Source organism: Schistocerca americana, chromosome 3 (assembly GCF_021461395.2).
Source record: "Schistocerca americana isolate TAMUIC-IGC-003095 chromosome 3, iqSchAmer2.1, whole genome shotgun sequence".
NCBI classification, from domain to species: Eukaryota; Metazoa; Arthropoda; class Insecta; order Orthoptera; family Acrididae; genus Schistocerca; species Schistocerca americana.
Genome location: NC_060121.1, coordinates 183,913,465 through 183,936,185, shown reverse-complemented (window position 1 = coordinate 183,936,185; position 22,721 = coordinate 183,913,465).

Below are 22,721 nucleotides of genomic sequence, written 5' to 3'. Positions count from 1 at the left end.
CATAGTGAGTGATCCGGTTTAAAAATTAAGAAAAGGACAGATAAAGGCCTCTACTAAAGCTAGATGTACGTCTCGAGTCAAAAGCAATAAAATATTGTTTTTCATCAAGTAGAAATTGGAAGTTTGTAGTAAGGTCTTATGGGACCAAACTACTGAGGTCATCCGTCCCTAAGCGTACACACTAGTTAATATAACTTAAACTAACTACGCTAAGGACGACACACACACTCCTATGCCCGAGGGAGGACTCGAACCTCCGACGGGGTCAGCCGCGCGGACCGTGACAAGACGCCTAAGACCGCGCGGCTATCCCGCTCGGCATCAAGTAGAGGGGCGTGGCTTGTGGGGAGGGATTTGGCGATCGTCTATTGACTCAGTTCGGAATAGAATATTTGGTTGCAGTACGAGTGACAATCCGAGAAGCAGCAAAATTTGTTCAGTGGAACATGGTGGCACTCATGGACGAGTAGTTAGGCATCCGGTATCATATGGATAATTATACTGATAAATATACATAGTTGTAGGAGGACAGTATGTAAAGCTGAATGTCTTAGGATAATTGTAACTGGAAACATTCTTCTGTTACATGCTCTTAAAATAATAAAAAAAAATTTTGTTCACTGATAAATAATGTTTTACTACGACCCTCGTCTTCATGATAACACGGCAGTAGATGTGCAGTTCACTGTTCGGACTTGGACTTGAAACTCGTCCGACTTTTCTTTCATTCTTGGAGACCCTTTCCTTCAGTGGTTAAATACTTCATAATGTATTTCAGCATCATCAGTTGCCTTGTAACAGGGCCAGAATTAAATCGCACGTTGCCAAACCGTGAGGCAGTGCGTAGAAGAAATAAAAGAGTTCAGGTTGTGGAGGAGAATGAATATTTGTTACGAACACCACAGAAAAGCTGATAAGCTCACAGACTGAAGTCGTTAATGTATTTAATAAGATCCGCCAACATTACTATAAACAGCTATAATTAAAGAGAACGAACAAAAAGTTGAGATTATCCCATCCAAAATTAGGATTTCGATATTGAAAAATAGCATGTTGTAACTATAATCAAACAAGTTCGTAATACATATGAAAGACAAGAAGAGAAATGTATCGACTAACCAAATTGTACTTTGAGGAACTCAGGGCAGAACAGGATAGCAGGGCATAACGGGACTGTGCTGTTTTCTAGACCGGAGACAGCTGCAGCCTACTGCAGCGACATATAACTATGGCCGTGAATGGAAGGGAAGATGTGTCAGTGATCTGTAGCGCGACTTTTAAGCAAAGGTAGTCCTCCATGTTTCCAACTGCGTTTTTATAACTTTTCGTGAACTTAAAAGCAAGATAAGCCGTTAATTCTTAACTGTACGCCCCTAAGAGACATACACTGAAGTACCAAAGAAATTCGTATAGGTATGAGTATTCAAATACAGAGATTGTAAACAGGCAGACAGCGGCGCTGCGATCGGGAACGCCTACATAAAACGTGTCCGGCGCAGTTGTTAGATCGGTTACTGCTGCTACAATGGCAGCTTATCAAGATTTAAATGACTTTGAACATGGTGGTATAGTCGGCACACGATCGATAGGATGCAGCATCTCTGAGGTAGCGATGAAGTGGGGATTTTCCCGTACGACCATTTCACAAGTGTACAGCGAATATCAGGAATCTGTTAAAACATCAGATCTCCGACAGTGCTGCAGCCGGAAAAAGATCCTGCAAGAACGGGACCAAGCACGACTAAAGAGAATCGCTCAACGTGACAGAAGTGTAACCCTTCCGCAAATTGCTGCAGATTTCAGTGCTGAGCTGTAACAACTGTCAGTGTGCGAACCATTCAACGAAACATCATCGATATGGGCTTTCGCAGCCGAAGGCTCACTCGTGTACCCTTGATGACTGCACGACACAAAGCTTTACGCCTCACCTCGGCCCGTCAACACCGACATTGGACTGTTGATGGCTGGAAACATGTTGCGTGGTAGGGCGACTCTCGTTTCAAATTGTATCGAGCGGATGGACGTGTACGGATATGGAGACAACCTCATGAATCCATGAACTCTGCATGTCAGCAGGGGACTGTTCAAGCTGGTGAAGGCTCTATAATGGTGTGGGGCGCGTGCAGTTGAAGTGATATGGGACCCCTGATACGTCTAGATACGGCTCTGACAGGTCACACGTACATAAGCCTGCATCCATTCATGTCCATTGTGCATTCCGACGAACTTCGGCAGTTCCAGCAGGATAATGCAACACCCAACACGTCCAGAATTGTTACAGAGTGGCTATAAGAACACTCTTCTGAGTTTAAACATTTCCGCTGGCCAGCAGACTCCCCAGATATGAACATTATTGAGCATATCTGGAACGCCTTGCAACGTGATGTTCAGAGATCTCCACCCTCTCGTACTCTCACGGATTTATGGACAGTCCTGCAGGATTCATGGTGTCAATTCCCTCCAGCACTACATAAGACATCAGTTGAGTCCATGCCACGTCGTGTTGCGACACTTCTTCGTGTTCGAGGAGGCCCCACACGATATTAGGCAGGTGTGCCAGTTTGTTTGGCTCTTCAGTGTATAAAGAGCATGCTATTCGCTGTACGTTAATTACATAATACTGAAAGAGGTGACGGTTGGGAGGGTGGAAGTAGAGACGGTTCTGTATCAGGAGGCACTCTCTCAGTGCGCTCCTTGCCGGTATACCAATGTCTCTTCTTTTCTCGTTTCTTGATGCCGGCTACTTCAGATCTCTTGTGAAGAGTCACGATATAAGTTTAGTAGTGGCCAGGGACAACATGTTGTGGGTGAATTCGTTACCAACTAATAATCTGTCCAGTTAATGTGAAATAATGATGTGTGATAGAAGTGTTCAGATAAACCTTATTACCCTTCCAAAAGATTTTAATAATTCCATCTGATACAGTTTATCCTAGAATTGGAAGCTGATTGCTCTGTTTTAATGAAGTCGTGCCCGTTTAGTTATATTATCATTTATTACTGGTTCTGATGTGAACTGCTGCTTGGCAATGTTGGTGAGTATTCAAAATCTACTTGCAATTAATTTTCATTTATCAATAAGAATAGTGTTCGTCAGTGAAATGCAATATCAATGAAGTTACACAATAGTTGGTAATTTAACTTTTGAAAACGCTGGTTTATTGGAATTTCTGGAAAAGAACACTTTTATACTCTCATTCGATCAGCAAATTCCGTGTAACAGTTTCTATGTGTAATGGAACTTATTACGTCGCAAATCGTTCTAATGAATGACTTGATTTGCATTACAGTGTTGCTAAGCAACGTGATCAATGAGGTGATATGTGTCCTAATTAAAACAGAACCTCGATATTTTGAATAAATTTTCGGTTCGTTTTGATCAAAAATCAGTATTTGTCTCGAATAGTAATTTCAGACTTCGTGCATTCAGTACAAGCACGTTCGCAATTATTATACGCAATTTAAAGGAAAGCTCAATCACGCGCTAGCGTGTAACGTGCTTCAAATCGAGCGCGCAGGTGTCAGTTTTCCCTGATGGGCTAAACGACTTTTTGTAATAACGTGATGTGTCAATCTTATGTAAAGTCCAAATGAAATTGGATTTGTCTCTATTCGGCTCAGAATCACAATATGAAATTCACCGAACACGCGCACTTCTAGCACTCTTAAGTGGTAACTCGTCTAAGAGTAAAAGCCGCACATAAATTCACACTTTTTACATTCACACAAAAATCAAAACACCTTTATATTAAACAGTTAAATTATGGCATACAATTACTAGTTAAACGTTTCCTATTCTAAATAAGCTTCAAGAACTTGTATTTCATAATCAATAAAATTTTATCCCGTGAAACGAACTATTAGTCCGCTAAATTGCATTTAGATTACTGTCGACTCATGTCTGGACGATGGCGTCACGAATTGATACTTGCTTGCAATGAACGAAATACCTGTACTGAAAAATACTATCAGTTGAGTAATTTACGGACTTTTATGACAAATTTGGTACCCCTTGCATCGCTACACCAGTTTTCCAATGTTACTTATAATCCGTCTTTATTGTAAAAATGTTTATTCACATGACCGGTTTCGGTTCCTCTAGAAACACCTTCACACCTGCAATTTCGGTTACAGGAGTAACCCGTCCACACTCAGAAACCTTCACATGTTGCGTCACATGATGAATGTGACGCAGCATGATGAATGTGACGCAGCATGTGAAGGTTTCTGAGTGTGGACGGGTTACTCCTGTAACCGAAATTGCAGGTCTGAAGGTGTTTCTTCCCGGGTTCGATTCCCGGCGGGGTCAGGGATTTTCTCTGCCTCGTGATGACTGGGTGTTGTGTGACGTCCTTAGGTTAGTTAGGTTTAAGTAGTTCTAAGTTCTAGGGGACTGATGACCATAGATGTTAAGTCCCATAGTGCTCAGAGCCATTTTTTTGAAGGTGTTTCTAGAGAAACGGAAACCGGTCATGTGAATAAACATTTTTACAATCAAGACGAATTATAAGTAACATTGTATAACCAATGATTGTAGTATCCCTGCAGACTTTATGTCTGTTTTTGCAAAACATCATTTTTCCTTAGAAGGATGCCGGCCGAAGTGGCCGTGCGGTTAAAGGCGCTGCAGTCTGGAACCGCAGGACCGCTACGGTCGCAGGTTCGAATCCTGCCTCGGGTATGGATGTTTGTGATGTCCTTAGGTTAGTTAGGTTTAACTAGTTCTAAGTTCTAGGGGACTAATGACCTCAGCAGTTGAGTCCCATAGTGCTCAGAGCCATTTGAACCTTAGAAGGATGGTGGTGACCTATTGTTGCAGGTAGACGCAGCAAAAGAAGATTGAGAATAAATTATTCATTTCCATAAGCTACCATCACTGTCATGACTCGCTGTTGACATCGGTTGTCGATGCCCGTCGAGAACTCGCATCGTAAGCGGCCTTCAGTCCGCTCAAGGTAGCTGATGCCGCTCTCACTGTTCCTGGTCGGCTACTGCTATGGCGGTTCGCTGCCCGCAGTGGCTCCTGCGCTGGCCGTAACGCGATGCCGCGGCAGTGAGTGGAGGTGACCCGTGTCTTATTGGACATCATCAGTTGAACAGCAATGACGATTGCCGTGTAGTTCGACGATTTCGGCCTGCCTTTCAGGTGCACCCTGGTCAACCCACCGAAGCATCAGGAACGCTGGTTTCCTGACCCTGGACGATAGGGAAGACCCCGCCCGCCCCCCTGCGACAGCAGCAGGCTGGGGGGCTGAACTCTGCGACTGCTGATAATGGCAAGATAGCAATCTCTCCCAGTAACGGCTGTCGTTGGTCAGGAGTGTGGAGGAAATCTACAACACAGTAGTGCCAGTCATCAGTTTACTGTAATCAGGAAATAGAATGCGAATGCTATGTACGCCATGGATCTGTCTGACCCACCACCTTACTACTTAATGTGCTGCGCTATTTATGGAAGAAGTAGTGGCTAATGTTTACCCGGCGTCAGATGTCGTGACCGCATAGGTCTTGCGATTAAAAAAGTATCAGCAGTTCTCACTCTGTCGTGCTTGGTTAACGAGTTTGTTATACACTACAGGCCATTAAAATTGCGACACCACGAAGATGAAGTGCTACAGACGCGAAATTTAACCGACAGGAAGAAGATGCTCTGATATGCAAATGATTAGCTTTCCAGAGCATTCACACATCGCTGGCGCCGGTGGCGACACCTACAACGTGCTAACATGCGGAAAGTTTCCAACCGATTTCTCATACACAAACAGCAGTTGACCGGCGTTGCCTGGTAAAACGTTGTTGTGATGCCTCGTGTAAGGACGAGAAATGCGTACCATCACGTTCCTGACTTTGATAAAGGTCGGATTGCAGCCTAACGCGATTGCGGTTTATCGTATCGCGACATTGTTGCTCGCATTGGTCGAGATCCAATGACTGTTGGCAGAATACGGAATCGGTGGGTTCAGGAGGGTAATACGGAACGCCGTGCTGGATCCCAACGGCCTCGTATCACTAGCAGTCGAGATGACAGGCATCTTATCCGCATGGCTGTAACGGATCGCGCAGCCACGTCTCGATCCCTGAGTCAATAGATGGGGACGTTTGCAAGTCAATAACCATCTGCACGAACAGTTCGACGCCGTTTCCAGCAGCATGGACTATCAGCTCGGAGGCCATGGCTGCAGTTGCCCTTGACGCTGCATCATAGACAGGAGCGCCTGCGATGGTGTACTCAACGACGAACCTGGGTGCACGAATGGCAAAACGTCATTTTTTCGGATGAATCCAGGTTCTGTTTACAGCATCATGATGGTCGCATCCGTGTTTGGCGACATCGCGTGAACGCACATTGGAAGCGTGTATTCGTCATCGCCATACTGGCGTATCACCCGACGTGATGGAATGGGGTGCCATTGATTACACGTCTCGGTCACTTCGTATTGACGGCACTTTGAACAGTGGACGTTATATTTCAGATGTGTTACGACCCGTGGCTCTACCCTTCATTCGATCCCTGCGAAACCCTACATTTCAGCAGGATAACGCACGACCGCACGTTGCAGGTCCTGTACGGACCTTACTGGATACAGAAAATGTTCGACTGCTGCCCTGGCCAGCACATTCTCCACATATCTCACCAATTGGAAACGTCTGGTCGATGGTGGCCGAGCAACTGGCTCGCCACAATACGCCAGTCACTACTCTTGATGAACTGTGGTATCGTGCTGAAGCAGCATGGGCAGCTGTACCTGTACACGCCATCCAAGCTCTGTTTGACTCAATGCCCAGGCCTATCGAGGCCTTTATTACGGCCAGAGGTGGTTGTTCTCGGTACTGATTTCTCAGGATCTATGCACCCAAATTGCGTGAAAATGTGATCACATGTCCGTTCTAGTATAACATATCTGTCCAATGAATACCCGTTTATCATCTGCATTTCTTCTTGGTGTAGCAATTTTAATGGCCAGTAGTGTAGTATGGAATTGGTTCATAAAAGCACTTGGTACGCGTTGTTGCCTTAGCAATAGCGTATCTTCATCACGTAACGAAAGCGAAGTGATCCTGTCTATCTGCTCTCCCCACTACATTTCTGCTGAGGTCCTCTGTCTCGCTCGCCAGAAGCGCAGATGTTATGTTTTCCCCCGAACCGTTGCCGCTGATGAAATGTCATTCTTCGCGCCCGCCTCGTGTCGACGCCGCCGTAATGTAAGCGAGGTAGCGTGGTTCGGGACTTTCAAAATTTTAACCGTTTGCTGACTTATACAAGGTTGGCATGCAACAATTCGTTTAAATTCTTAACAGTAGTTAACCTGGAATGTGCTCTTGGGGCGAGACAGGAAAGGGCAGAATGGGGTAGTATCCCGTTCTGCCCCTTCATCTTTTGATCCAAGTAGATTTCAAAATATAATGTCTATTTTTCTTCCGTAGCTTTTCCAAAAAAATGGTTCAAATGGCTCTGAGCACTATGCGACTAAACTTCTGAGGTCATCAGTCGCCTAGAACTTAGAACTAGTTAAACCTAACTAACCTAAGGACATCACACACATCCATGCCCGAGGCAGGATTCGAACCTGCGACCGTAGCGGTCGCTCGGTTCCAGACTGCAGCGCCTAGAACCGCACGGCCACTCCGGCCGGCGTAGCTTTTCCAGATGGCATGACCTTACACTAGAGAGACTGATAGACAGCAATTTGACATTAAATCAATGGAAATGGCAGTTTCAGCTGTTTTGTTTTCTGAAAAGAGAGTTTTTAAAGCGTCTCTTCTCATGAGTTTAACGCACCGAAACCAACGTTGGAAAGATACGATAGTAAAACTAGAAATAATCCCAACAACAGAGTTGACAAATCAGACGGTAAATTTAAAAGTGTGTTCAATGCAGAGCAAAAAGACGAGCTGGTAGCATACCTGAAGTCAAGGGAGAGCATAATTTTTATTCCAACGATGAAACACCTCATTGTCAGATCATCAGCCTATCAGCTACAAGAATGAAATGGCTTACCAAACAGATCTTCCAAAGAAACTTTTCTAGCAGAGCAGGACTGAGGTATAGGATTTATTGGTTGGTTCAAATGGCTCTGAGCACTATGGGACTCAACTGCTGAGGTCATTAGTCCCCTAGAACTTAGAACTAGTTAAACCTAACTAACCTAAGGACAGCACACACATCCATGCCCGAGGCAGGATTCGAACCTGCGACCGTAGCGGTCTCGCGGTTCCAGACTGCAGCGCCAGAACCGCGCGGCCACTTCGGCCGGCTATAGGATTTATTACTAGCCATCCTATGTTGTCTATTCGCAAGTCAGAAAACACATATGGTGCACGAGCCTTGGGATTCAACAAAGCAGCAGTAACGGTAACTTGGTGTTAAGCATTAAAAGTAATTCTATATTTTTCAAAATGACATTAAAATATTTTCTTATCGATGACAAGTTTCTTTGCTTATGCAACTGGAGGCTGAAAACATAATTACATTTTACAGATGCTGACTCGGCTGCACCATGCTAAAAATATTCAATGATTTTTATACCTTTAAAAAGTTTTTTCTTTCGCTCCTTTATATTACAAAAATTGTTAAACAATAAGTATAGCGTTCCGCTCCGAGTTCCCCTGTATTTAATTCAAATGCAATACTTTCCCAAATACTCAGCCTTATTTTCTGATTGGCTTGCGCCTAAACCTCATTCTAATGTGGCTCCTTATCATATAGTCATACCCTTACAACTTAGTTTTCTCTAAATATCACTTTCAGTAGGAAAATCAAAACGTTGAGCATGTGCACTAACATCTAGGTTAGAAGATTTTTATCTACTTTGTCCTTCTCCTCCTCCCCCATCTCCATGTCCTCTCCTCTTCCCTCCTCTCCCTATTCATATGGTCTCCCCCCCCTCTCTCTCTATCCATTACCTCCTTCTATTTATCCATGTCCTACTCCCCCTTCTCTCTGTCCGTCTCACTCATGTTTTTGTCCATCTCCTTCTCCACCTTTGCTCTCTCCATCACCACTTATTGACTCTATTTGTCCATCTCCCACCCTCTCCTAGCGCCCCTGCCCTTCTGTTCAACTCCCCTCCCCCCCCCCCCTCCTCAATTCAAAGACCATGTCCATTATCAACTTCAGTTTTGAAAATGACCTTCTTCCACTGCTGTTTGTGATCATCTGTGACAGGTATACTCCCAGAGCGATCTCGACATTAGGAATACACCTTTCACGTTTTATCGGTGCTGGTTGGATGAAATGATGTGAGGAAAAAAATCAGCTTTTCGCGGAATCGAACTAATTTCGAACTGTAACTATTCTCATAAAAGTCTTACAAGGAACCTCTTGAGTAAGGTCGAAAGAAACCAATGATGTTTACGGCATTCGACGTCCCACGTATTGTCTACCATGCAACCACAACATTGGCAGCTAATGGCAATAAGGGGAGGGGGGGAGGGACTGGAGGAGGTATGTAAATGTAAAAAGCTTGACGCTTCGGGGTGTAGTTGAACTGCTTAGTCGACGAATGGCTCACAACAACAATGGAAACAATAATCAAAGAAGACATTACATTATATATACAACACATTCCGAAGCAGACATTTCGTCTGAAAGGAGCCCAAGAAATTTCACAGAGTGAGAAAGAATTCGCAAACGAAATATTAGCGTTTCTGCAAGGTGGGTCAGTGATATCCGTGGTGTCGTAAAAAAAAAAGTTCCGCTGTGCAGACAATGCACACGAGCAGCGCAGTGATGACGATACGTGCTTAACAAGTGAATGTCACATTGAAACAAGTGTCGAGACACGTAGTTTATCATCCTTCCTGAACAGGGAGCAACAAATCCAGTCTCCAGTGAATCGTAGTGTAGGACCTTACCTAAGGAGTGGGTACTAAACATATTTACGTGGATGGAAGATCATCCGTAGCGTTGTAGAAAAACAATTATGAACAGATTTCGAATAAGTCTGCAGCAATACGACCGTGTAGTGCATAAGACAAACTACGGAAATTCAAGGAATGACAAGGCGCGCTTGTTACAAAACCTGTTATTTGCGCGTATCAAGGATACTCGATACAATTTCCAGGACAGTAACCTACTATGTTATGTGCACCTCATTGCGCGCGACATAGATTATAGTGATTTCAAGGGAAGTAGCAGATGGTTGCCCTACAGTGCTACAGAATTGGAAGACGTAAGATAACGTAATTTAAAACAAAGCGTCAACTTGACGATGCACAGCAAACTGTGGAATCAGCCGTAAAATTTTTAGATGAGATAAATAAACTCATCAGATAGTGTCAGGAGAGTTGTATATAGGTCAACTAACATCAATACCTCAACACATTCGTATATAGAAATCCGATTGTTAATCTGGGTGGTAAAGTCGATAGAAAGTTATTTATTGTACTGCGGAGAAGTTGGAGGTACTCTGCCCCCTGCGATTCTTTCTCTTGTGCGTATTCTAGCAAGGGCAGTAGGGAATATTTACGTCAGAGCAAGCAAGAGTGGGAAAATCGGAGTGAGAGAACTACAACTATGGTAAGAGCACTGCTTTTGGACAAAAGCTGCTCAAAATAATTTGCTGTTGCCTGATTCCTGTTTTTCGTGTAAAAACCATACTCCTTTAGAGCAAACTATCTCTCCTGAAAAGTGTGTGAAGTTCCAATTCATACCATCTGTAACCGCCCATCCAGCCGCTGGATGTTTGTTTTTTCCATGCCTATAAAACTATTGTCGAACTGTTTGCAGTTACGCCTTAAAGAATAGCCAGTTTCACCATGAGCTCCAAGACAGACAGTTTGACATTCGGCTGCATGCCAACACATTCCATCAGTTCTTATCACCCCTTTACACCAATATGATTATATATGCACTCTTTAAGATTGGTTACCTAGCAGATCGTCTTGTACGGTTTGTAATTCCCAAGGAGTTCGCCTTCGATCTTGATAGTACGAATCTTTATGATCATTTTGGGGTACCATTTCTCATTCTGTGTTCATGGTGCAAGTTAATGGTTTGTTTTGTACGTTTCTCGTATGCCGACAATGTCCATTTTGTGAAGTGTAACACATAAATCCTACATCCCATACAAGGTTGATCTCTGCAACTCCAGAACATTCATTTTCTGTCACCCTCCTCACGAGCATAGTGAGTCGTTAGCAGCTAATATTTTTGCTGTCATAATTGTTAACGCAACACTTTCAAATGAGCCTTACTGAAGATTGAACTTGCAGCCCCGCACTCGCGAGGTGCTTGTTACTGGTTTTGCCAACCGAAGTATGACGCACTTGACAGGGTGCCACTAGGAATCCGACGAGAGGATGAGCGTCGTTTGAGAATCGAATGCTGACTTAATTCACATGAGCTGTCCACTGAAAAATACAGCCGAATGTGTGCGTACAAAAAATACGTCTCCTCCATCTACAGTAATAAAACAGAAACGTTTTTCAATAGAACGAAAAGTCAGTCCAAGTTGCAAATATTTTGTTTTTCATTCGATGACTAGTTTCGGGCCGATACTCATTTTCAAATCGCCATATCAAATTCGAAAATGGCGTTTCTGAAGATGTCAACAAAATGCGTAATGTACATTCACAGGGCATACAAAGTTATCTGTATGCGCTATGAATGTACATTACGCATTTTGTTGACACTTTTGGAAATGTCATTTTCGACTATGTTATAGAGTTATCTTTGTTACAGAGCTATCTGTGTGCACTGTGAATCTGTATGCCCAAGTAGTCATCGAATGAAAAATAAAATATTTGAAACTTGGACTCGTTTTTTATTCTGTTGATTAACAGAGATTGCTAACCAAAGTTACTCCAACATGCTGGAATTTCGTAAGGAAACGTTTTTGTTTTAAACTTGAGCGAAGCCTGGCTAGCCTGCGCATAAATACGACTGTGGCCACGATTTTCTGTTGCTGCTAGAGGGCGATATTGTCGTCCAGAAGAATCACGCCTGCCCAAGTAGGTTCTGGCGTGTGTTCTGCCGCAGTTCCAGTAGTGCGGTAAGCGGCAATAACATTCTCACCGTGATGCTGCAGTTTCAGCAGTACGCCACCCTGCATGTCCTACAGTCAAGAAGACGCCGTTGGAATTTTTTTCCCTTCTTTTCCCACTCCGTGGACGATCACTTCGACTAAGTGTAGCGGTAAACCCATAACTCGTCCCATGTGTTTTATCCTCACAAGGAAATTACCTCTTACTTCACTCGTGCTGTGGATCCAACAGCTGGAGGAGCCACAGTGCACAAACGTAACGAAAATCAACTGTTTACAAACGATGAAAACCAAGTATATTGCTAAATAACTAATTGGTCAACTAGTCCGCGTTGCAGGTTGCCTCCAAGGGGCAACAAATATTTGATTTTTAGTATTTCATTTAATTATTGACCGAGTTTTAAAGCTATAAAATGCTTACATAATGGGGTCATTAGGCTCGTAACATGTTTTCCAGAAAGTACCCACATACATCACTTAATCTGCCTGCAAAATTATGTCACTGTATGACACATAGTTCGGGCGGTATAACACCACAACCATTCAGATGCATGAAAATCCTTTCTTAAAATGGAGTTCGCTTTTTACAGAATTGGGAGTGAGGATGATGTTCATGAGAACAGCAAAGACAAGAGCCACGTAACCGACTATCTTCACGTGTCACTGGATCAAAGCCAGCCATCCCGTTCTTTGTTTGTGACCCTGTCATGTCCTTTGTGACGCGCGGTTTGAAGCGCCATGTCGCGGACTGCGCGGCCCCGCCGCCGGAATTCGAGTCCTCCCTCGGGCGTCGTCGTGTCTTCTTAGCATAAGTTAGTTTACGTACGTTGTAAGTCTAGGGACCGATGACCTCAGCAGTTTGGTCCCTTTTTTTTCATTTTATTCGTTATTGATCGTTGTGTTTGGTCTTTGCAGACGTCGCAAGACATCCTGTTCAAGTTCGGTGGTTGATCCTTCCACTCAGTTTTTTTTTATTACAGAGGCCAACCGGCTCTCTGACAGAACACGCTGAGCTACCGTGCCGGCGGTCCCTTAGCAATTCACACACATTTGAACATTTGAACGTCCTTTTAGAATTTCTCAATCCTATTGAACATAGCTTTCCGTAGCATATATAGGACATGTTACATGATGAATATTCTTTGTGGGTACTCCCTTGGTTTACAAAAATAGCACGCTTGCGCGCTGTTGTAATCGCGTACACTATTATGAAACAACTGCTGTATTGCAGTGGCTGCAATTCTCTCCGTTGAATGCATCGTACTGTGGAACATCGTTTAACGATTTCTCATGAGTACGGATCTCCAGTTCATCCACATAATTTTTAACTATACAGACTACGATGCTCTGACGACAGTCAGGAATGACCAATATTAAAATTAAATTCAGCTGACATATATAAGGCAGCAAGATTTTTCCATTACACATTTTATATCGAGTATATTCTTTCCGATTTATATTCATATTAGACCATAGTTTATGATACACAATCTGATTATTAATGATTTCATTGGCTGATATTTGCTACCATCATATACTAACAGTAATTAACAGTAATTAATAGCAGTAGTACTGCATGTATGGGAATCAATTGAAGCTGAGCACTGACAGAAAGGGCGATGTGGACCACACATTCTTCAGAAGCCGCTATTGGCTAGAAAGGGGCTGGGAAGAGGCTTATCGTGTTATGGAGGGGCAGACATTCAGTGCCGTGAGCGAGAGCAAAGTGTGAAGGTGGCGGTGCGCAGCGATGGAGGCCGCAGAGCCCCTGCAGCGTGCACAGTGCAGGCGGGAGGTCGCACTCTGGTGGAACAGAAAAAGAATTTCAGATTAGCATACGTGGAAGATGTGTATCAGGGGCAGAACAAGGCGAAAATACTTCCTTCTGGTGCGTAGGAATCCGCGGGTTGCAAACGATGGTCACGAACTGGCCTCCGAGGAATCTTCTTACACGAAGTATCAGGGCATGCTTCCGCAGGAAAGCAGAGTTTCGTGATTGATTGGTGGAGTGCTAAGAATGTAGGAGGGGAAATGCAAGCGTACAGAAAATCTTCTGAAAGGAATATGAACTTCAGGTGATTAGCTGGCATATTCATGACCGATGTAGTGTAAGATAATGTTTTTGTAACGGACTCTGGGATTCGTCGCCTGAGAACAAACGTGGACGCCACGTGTCCAGGAGGGAGTGGGGTATGGGGTGGACAGGCACTTCTCTGCGGCGATCGATCTAGAACACTTCCCTATGGGGATTAACCTAGAGATTTCGCTGGCGAGAGCCACAGCGGAGAATCTGATCGTTAGATTTTGAGAAGTGTTGCTTGTGACTCAAGGTATTTCTGAAGTCCTTTCTCTGTGAACAGAGTTGTTATTTGTTAACTCGAGTGACGATTATTTGGCTCCATGTGGAGTCTCACACACTGTGAAGTGTTTCTTTGTGGGAGAATACTGCTCCTGGTTAGTGAGCAAATACAAATCTTGATTGGTGTTCTGTCTCGTACTGAGGTTATTTCAGCCTTAGGAGTTTGCGGACGGCATACTGCGTCCGCTGTGTACAGTTTGCCCACAACAAGTTGACGATTGACAAGGTGGCTGCTGGGAACGGCCGTGCCCCTACATTAATGGTTGCTGAGGAGAGAGGAGAGACGAGGAGAAGGCAGCGTCCAATCCCTCTGTCCATCACCTCCTCCCCCACTCTCAATCCATTCCCACCCTACCCATTTCTTGTTCATTCCTCCTTTCCACTCTCTCTATCCATCCATTCCTCCTCCTTTCTCTGTTCATGTCCTACTCCCCCTCTCTCCATCATCTTCTCCTTCCCCTACCTTTGTTCATCTCCTCTTCCTCGCTCTTATTTATTTTACTCCGCCTCCCCTCACATTGTCCATCTTCTCCTCCCCTACTCACTTTCCATCTTCTCCCCCAACCACTGTCCACCTCTTCTGCAATCCACTCTTTTCATGTTCTCCTCCCCTGTCTCTCTCCCTCTTTGTCCATCGTCTCTTCAACCTCTCAGTTCATCTCCTCCTCATCTCTCTCTCCTTGTCATTATCTCCTGTCCACTCCATCATGCCTCTGTCCATCTCCACCTCACCCCCCTCTCTGTCCATCTTCTCCTCACCTCTCTTTTTGTCCCTCCACTATTCCCCCTCTCTCTGTTCACCACCTGCTCGCCCTCTCTCTGGCCATTTCTTCTACCACTCTCACCATCCATCCACTCTTTCCCATCTTCCTCTTCACCTCCTCCTTCCCCATACTTTGTTTGTATCTCCCTCCAAACTCTCATTTTTCATCTCCTCCTTACCTCTCTCTGTTAACATCTCCAGCTTCAGAAGACAGCTAATGAAATAGCTACTAAAGCAGCAATAATGATTACCTTTGTCTCTGTATGCACTCATTGCACTTGTACAAAATTATTTCTAACCACATCTTCATCATTTCCTAGTATTCCTAGGCGGTGCAGTCTACTTAAATTTCCTTTCCCCAGAACTCGCTATATCAGAAAACATCTATTTGGTATGCCTATAAATTCTTTTTATATCTGATACTCTCACTATTGTTATTGTTGTGATTATTATTATCATTGTTGTTGTTGTTCTTGTTATCACCACTGGTGGCAGCAACAGCAGTAGTACAAATACTGAAAGTATTAGCTTTATTAGTTCATAGCCAGTATTATTTAATCATATTGTCACCATAGACAAATCAAATCATTACAAAACTACTTTATATTGTAATTGCTAGGTAACTATGACTTATGTGTCATATAACTGTGTGTGTCATATTACAAATGCTAGGTAACTATGATGTGTGAAACCCTGGTCTGATCTAAGAGAAGACTTGATGGCTCTAATCATATCAGGTTAAACAAATAAATAAAGTATTTCACGATAAATGTCCTCTTGGGCAGTCTCTTGGTTCACAAAAATTGCACACTTGCATGCTGTTTCAGTTGGGTAGACTAATATAAAACACCTGACATCTTGCAGTACATCATTTATTCATTCCTCATTACTTTGGAGTTTTGTAAACGGATCATTTTTATTTTTTTATTTACTAGCCTTTTGCCTGCACCAAATTCAGCATTTGCATGTGACGTATATTTTGCACACATATCTATGTCCACCTCTCTGTCCACCCCCTCCTCCTCCTCCTCCCCCCATCCATGTACTTCTCATCCCTCTGTTTCTGATGTGTACATCCTCCCCATTCTTTCTCTTCATCTTCTCCCCATCACTGTCGATCTTACCTTCTCCTCTTCATCTATCTACCCCTCTTCCCTCTATCTCTGTATATCTCCTCCTAGCCCCATCTCTCTGCCCATTGCTGCCCCCTCCAATGTCTTTCTAGCCAACTCCTCATTCCCTCCACTCTCTGCCCGTCTCCTCCTCTCCCCACTGTCTCTCTCTGTCCATCTACTCCTGTCCTCTTTCCCTGTCCATTTCCTCCTCTCCTTTCACCATATCCATCTTTGACCCTCCCCTCCTTCCCCCTCTCTCTTTCCATCCCCTCCATCTCTCCTCTCTCTGTCGATCCACTAACCTAACCATCTCAACTATCCCCCAGTCATGCCCACTCACACATGCAGCTTATGCAAAAAAGGTCGATAGAGCAGGTCGATACAGTATCCACAATACACCTGTTGTGCAGGGCAGCCTACATGAAGGGGGCTGGATAACCATTTCTTGCCCCTGACATGTAGGCTGCCCTGCAAAGCAGATCGATAACGGAGGCCAATATTATTCACACACACCACACACCTGTCATGCCAGCCAGCAACAAAAAAAAAATGCGTTTGCCATATCAGCAGTTCTATTCGAGCTATGACGTTGTAAACCCCACAGTGCTGATACTCGTAAAGTAGGCTGTAACATGGGGTTTGGGAGGACATATGAGATGTACATATTTACAGTCTGATATACAGGGTGTCCCAGCTATCTTGTCTACCCAAAATATCTCTGGAACAATAACAGCTATTGGAAAACGCCTTTCACCGGTATCAATGTAGGGCTGGGGCCCATGAATGTACATATTTGGAAACAGTCTAAATCGAAAGCATATGTGTTTTTTAATACAAACTTATGTTTTTTCAAATGGACCTCCTATATTTTTTCTTCAGAAATCCATAGCATGACAAAGCACATACACAATGGCGTTGATTGCATCGCAATATTCCCTTTACGTCTCGAGATATTGAGACGCAAAGTTGACGCTTGAAACACCCGACATGCGCTGCTAGCGCACGTCCTGAGACTCAGGCATGAACCCCATGCTGCCCGTAATCGCGATGTGATTGGCATGTGTAATCACACCTCCATACTTATCAAGAGGTTCGAAACGAATAATACGGTCTGCTCCCATCAACTCTCATAAGCACATAATGGTTTCCCTCTTGCACGTTTTACACAATATAAAACCAGTACCGATCGGTGTACACCCGTCAGGTTGTCTTATTTATCCTGCACACCCAAAATAAGGTTTATCTAATGCGTTATATGACCCATTGTGCCTGTCGCGCAGGGCCTGGCTCTACCTAGTCAAGTGTCCAACGTAGTTCCCACTACTGCCACAGTTACCACTTTGTCTTGTTTATGATTTGCGACCCATGCAAACTCCTGTACTCCACCACCCTCAGAGCATCCCATTTGTTGTTGCTTTGGCGTGCAGTACACTGCTTGCCAGTGTAGTCGTGCATCAGAGTAATCAAGTGACGGCACGGAGGTAGTACACATTGAGAATAAACGTTGTGTCGTGGAACTTGTACTGTACAGTATAATGTACACACATGAAGATATGGTAGAAATGCTGCTGATCTATGGAGAATGTACGTTGATGGGAAATATGTTATGAGATTGCTTGTTTGTTGATAGTACTGTTAGGGAACATTATGATTATTAAGTTAATATGTCTGTTTTCTACCCTACTCTATATACCTGTACTGTACCCTGTTGTAGGTGAACGAAATGCTGTTCAGGCAGAACGACTGTACAGAAGACGATTCCCTGACAAGCCATCGCCTTCGCGCCGGATGTTTGGTCGTCTCACATCTCGTCTACGTGAAACGGGAAACTTAAATCCAAGACCTCGACATCGTCCTAGAACACGCACAGATGAATGTGCTGAAGTTGCTGTGCTCGCTACCATAGCTGTGAATCCTCAAATCAGCACGCGTCAAATTGAACGTGAAGTTGGTGTGTCGAAATCAAGTGCACAGCGTATTCTTAAACGTCATAAATTTCATCCTTACCATGTTCATTTACACCAGGATCTTCATGGAAATGACTTCCGCAATAGGGTAACATTTTGTCGGTGGGCTCAGCAAAAACTTCTGACTTATCCAAATTTTTTTGCAGATGTTCTGTTTACCGACGAGGCATCATTCTCCAACAAAGGAATTGTCAATACGAAGAATATGCATTATTCAGAATGAGATTTTCACTCTGCAGCGGAGTGTGCGCTGATATGAAACTTCCTGGCAGATTAAAACTGTGTGCCCGACCGAGACTCGAACTCGGGACCTTTGCCTTTCGCGGGCATGTGCTCTACCAACTGAGCTACCGAAGCACGACTCACGTCCGGTACTCACAGCTTTACTTCTGCCAGTACCTCGTCTCCTGCCTTCCAAACTTTACAGAAGCTCTCCTGCGAAACATGCAGAACTAGCACTCCTGAAAGAAAGGATATTGCGGAGACATGGCTTAGCCACAGCCTGGGGGATGTTTCCAGAATGAGATTTTCACTCTGCAGCGGAGTGTGCGCTGATATGCAACTTCCTGGCAGATTAAAACTGTGTGCCCGACCGAGACTCGAACTCGGGACCTTTGCCTTTCGCGGGCATGTGCTCTACCAACTGAGCTACCGAAGCACGACTCACGCCCCGTACTCACAGCTTTACTTCTGCCAGTACCTCGTCTCCTGCCTTCCAAACTTTACAGAAGCTCTCCTGCGAAACATGCAGAACTAGCACTCCTGAAAGAAAGGATATTGCGGAGACATGGCTTAGCCACAGCCTGGGGGATGTTTCCAGAATGAGAAACAGTTTTAATCTGCCAGGAAGTTTCAATATGCATTATTGGTCCGCAGACAATCCAAAATGGCTCCGTTAGGTAGAGCAATAACGTCCGTGGAAAGTTAATGTTTGGTGTGGGATTATTGGAGATACCATTATCGGACCTTTCTTTATAAATGGCATCCAAAATGGCAGACAATCTTCCTGTTCTCTTGGACACCGTACCTCTGAACCGGAGAATGGTCATGTGGTATCAGCATGACGGATGCCCTGCACATAACGCCTTACGAGCACGACGACTTCTGAACCGTAAGTTCCCTGGTAGGTGGATTGGACGAGGTGGCTCAGTTAGGTGGCCTGCCCGATCTCCGGACCTTACACCGCTGGATTATTTTCTTTGGGGAGCAGTGAAGGATGCTGTTTACCAACATGAACCAACAACACCAGAGGACATGAAGCAACGCATTATTGATGCTTGTACAGCCATCAAAGAGGAAACAGTAGCACGAAGTAGGGCACCCTTCATCCGCAGAGTGACCCTATGTATGCAAGCCAATGGGCATCACTTTGAGCATGAGATGTGAACGCTATGTTTAGTTGTAGTGCTGGTATCACAGTGGAAGTTTCTACAAAGTGCCATTTTACCCAGTGATGTTAAGAAACATTTGTTTGCAACAATTTGTCATTTAACGCATTAGATAAACATAACATTGATAATTATGTGGTAATAAAACTAATGGGTTAAACATGTTTATATTCATCTTCTATGTCCTACCTTAACTTCCCAAATCAAAACATTTTTACCTAAACAACGGTAAAACTTTTAGTCCACTTGCTCGTTTCACTAAAACCATCAACATGAATTTTACTATTACGAGTGAATGATTAACTGTCACTTGCGCTAGATCTACAGTAAAGTAAAGTTTTAACGTTGAACGGCATTACCTTTTTAGAAACGGATTAACGATAAGCGAAGTTAACTTTGTGACTAACGTTGCGGTACACAGATATGTTACAGAACCGCATCACCCCTAGCCTATGGGATAAATACCTGCTGGAATGTACGACGTTAATGCAGGATGGCAGCAGACCGTATTATTGGTTTCGGACCTCTTGATAAGTATGGAAGTGTGATTACGTATGTCAATCACATCACGATTACGGGCAGCATGGGGTTCATGCCTGAGCCTCAGAACGTGCGCCAGCAGCGCATGTCGGGTGTTTAAAGCGTCAATTTCGCGTCTTAATATCTCAGGATGTAATGGGAATATTGCGATGTAATCAACGCCATTGTGTATGTGCTTTGTCATGCTATGGATTGCTGAAGAAAAAATATAGGAGGTCCATTTAAAAAAAACATAAGTTTGTGTTAAAAAAACACATATGCTTTCGTTTTAGAATGTTTCCAAATATGTTCATTCATGGGCCCCAGCCCTACATTGATACCGGTGAAAGTCGTTTTCCAATAGCTGTTATTGTTCCAGAGATATTTTGGGTGGACAAGATAGGTGGGACACCCTGTATACAGGGTGATCCAGCTGCCCCTTCCACTGTAGTTTTATGCAATCCCTTGGCCTTTGTAAACCACACACGAGATTTCCATAGTGTCTCACTCGCTACCTACAAACGATTGGTCCTACAGAAAAAATGAACAGGACCTTTTTGTAGCAAATTTAATGTTCGATTTTGTTCTGGCATGCGTTTTCGCTAGAGGCTGTAGTTTTCGAATTATTCAAGAAAAACGTACAGAAATGACCTTCAAGCACACGCTCACTCCCACACTCAGCCCCATGATCAGGGTTTCTAGCATATTGTTTATGGCACTCCCTCCTACCACATTCGACCTTTTTTTTTTTCTTCATTGACTGACCTTATTGCGCCACCGGCTTACTGAAACACTTACATATTGTAAAATTGTCGTTTGTGTAGATTTTACCTACCAATTTTGTGAATTTTAACAGCTTAAAATAAACAATTGTGTCGTTATATTCGTCAGTCCTTCTGACTGAGAAACTACTGTGCTTGTGTGGGTTAAGTTTGGATCGAATTGTCAAAGTAATTAATTTTAGCGTAACGTTTACAGAAGTCGTTCTTCATTCATTACCCATACCGGCACTATTAAATTAATAATGTTAACGAAGTAGCCGACTTGACTGCTGACATAGCCCAATCAATACAGACCATAAAGGTTGAATGCTGAGAATAGTTCGTGTAGTAAAAAATTTTAGCACAATGGTCGGAGGGAGTGCCACGAACACCAAACTAGGTATCCTGGCTGGTGAGGGATGATAATGCGGTCGAGGCGGTTTTGAATGTCACTTTTGTATATTTTTCTTGAATAACTCGAAAACCGTAGCCTCCAGGGAAAATGTAAGCCTGTACAAAATTTAACAACATTAAGTTTCCTGTAAAAAAGGTACTGTTGATTTTTTCTGTAAGACTAAAAGTCGCACATAGCGAGCGGGAGAATATGAAAATCTCGCGCATGATCTATGAAGGTCAGCTATAAAACACTAGTTGCACAAAACGACAGCAGTAGGGAGCCGAATCATTTTGTATATACAGGGTGTTAAGGATACAAGGGCAGATGTTTCTGTTGATGACTGAGGACATTATACTGAAAAACATTACATCAGTATTTACTTAATTTGCAACTAATAATTACAAGTAGTGTATTTTAAGGTTAGTTAGTTCCTCCAAGTACACATGGCACAAACAAACCATTAATGTCAAGTACTGAAGTGTGGGCGCAAAACCGATGGTCGATAGTGGTAGACATAATACGCTTCATGGCACAGTTACGACCGTACAGAAAATATCAAGTGTTAAATTATGTGATGGGTTAGTGGAAAGACTTTTAGATACAAACAAAAAACAACTAACATACTGAATTTGGTACATATCAAGGTTATAGTTACTCTCATACACAGCTAGTGGAACAGTGACAGCCCCTCCTCTGTCTGTCACCGTCTCTTTATCCATCTCAACCTCACCTCTCTATCTATTCACTCCTCTTTCCACCTCCCTCTGTTCATCTCATCATCCTCCTCCTCCTATTTGTCCATCTCTTTCTTCCCTTCTCTATCTCCTCCTCCACTCTCACTCTGTCGATTTCCTCATCCCTCCACTATTTGTCCAGGTTCTCCTCCGCCCAGTCAGTGTTTATCTCATCCTCACCTTCTCTTTCTCCATCTCCTCCTCCTCCTCCTCCTCCTCCTCCTCCTCCTCTCTTTGTCCATCACCTCCTTCCCTCTCTCTGTTCATATCCTCCCCCCTCTATGTTAATCTGTTCCTCCTTCCTGTCTCTGTCCATCTCATATGTCAGTCTGTTTTCACCCCTACCACAACCCCAGTGGGAGGTAGGTGGGGGTAGGTTGGGAGTACGTGGTCGTTACCGCAATAGTGTTTCTTTACAGACAATGAGTGTGTACCAAGTTGGGCTGAAATCCTTTAATAGGTGTGGAACATACTTACATTCATAGTTTTTATGTGTATAAATTGCGCATTAAGAAGCGAAGAGATCCATTATTATTTGATTGTACTAATGGTGTTAAATCACTGGAAACTATAACAACATTATAATACCGGTAAGTCGCAGTCAGGAATGGTTTAAACTGGGTTGGTCCCGTAGGCAGGAAAATAAGATACAAGACTGAGACTCATTGGAAGAATCGTAATGAAAAGTAATTCATATACGTACTAGATGGCTTACAAAACACTTGTAAGACAGG